This window comes from Vombatus ursinus, unplaced genomic scaffold, assembly GCF_900497805.2.
Source record: "Vombatus ursinus unplaced genomic scaffold, bare-nosed wombat genome assembly UNPS02000580.1, whole genome shotgun sequence".
Taxonomy (NCBI): Eukaryota; Metazoa; Chordata; class Mammalia; order Diprotodontia; family Vombatidae; genus Vombatus; species Vombatus ursinus.
Genome location: NW_020940358.1, coordinates 20,019,905 through 20,020,674, shown reverse-complemented (window position 1 = coordinate 20,020,674; position 770 = coordinate 20,019,905). Strand labels below are relative to the sequence as shown.

The window sequence follows — 770 nt, the reverse complement described above, 5'->3', positions numbered from 1 at the left end:
AGGGAGTTTCTCTGCCTTTTGTGCGAACACCTCATGGAGAGCTCTGCCCCCGGTGCCACCTTCCTCCCCTGGGCAGCCTCCGACTCATCCCTTGACAGCCCCCCTCTTCAAGAGACCCCCCCCATATACACACGCAACTTCTCACAAGATGGGGGGGCGGGCTGCCCATATCCCAATCTTGAAACTCCTGACTCCAACGCCCCCTCCCCAGATTGCCAGAGAAGGGAGTGTGAAATCTTGGGGGCAGTGGGGGTCCCCGGCACACACACGCACCTCCCCTCCCCCCGCTGTCCCCCCGGGGCAGGCTCACCTCAGGCGGGAGGAGGGCGAAGGTGGGCTGGGCTGAGGAGGTGAGGGACGCCTGGGGAGGAGTGTGAGGGGGTGCACGGGGCAGGGAGAAGGGCGCCCCCTAATCCTCCACACGTAACTACTGCCTGGGGGCAGCGGGGCTCGGGGGCCGGGGGCAGGAGGAGGAGGAGGAGGAGACCGAGGTGGTGGAAAAGGAGGAGGAGGAGCTATTGGAGCTGCTGCTGGAACTACTGCTGCTGCTGTGGAGGCTGCCGTGAACGCTGCTGCTGCTGAAGAGGAGGAGAAGAACGGGCTTCTCCATTGCAGTTGGGGATTGTTTGTAAATTGTTACGGTGCAGCTGTTGCTCCCTCCTCGCTCTGGATCGCCAACCCCCGATACCCCGCCTCCTCTCCCCCCCCTCCTCCTGACCAGCTCGGGCAAGCCGAGGCTCCGCCCCCTCAGTCTCCCCAAGCGCCCTCCT

General features: G+C 64.7%; 1 protein-coding gene across 1 annotated transcript in view; it reads right to left on the bottom strand.

The window, feature by feature from the left end:
- ZNF217 (zinc finger protein 217) overlaps positions 1–470 on the bottom strand; it is a 29,228-nt gene extending 28,758 nt beyond the window's left edge. The window contains exon 1 of the mRNA XM_027850764.1: positions 311–470. The gene's annotated coding sequence lies outside the window, so the exon portion shown is untranslated. The remainder of the gene's footprint in view (positions 1–310) is intronic.
- Positions 471–770: the final 300 nt, after the last annotated feature.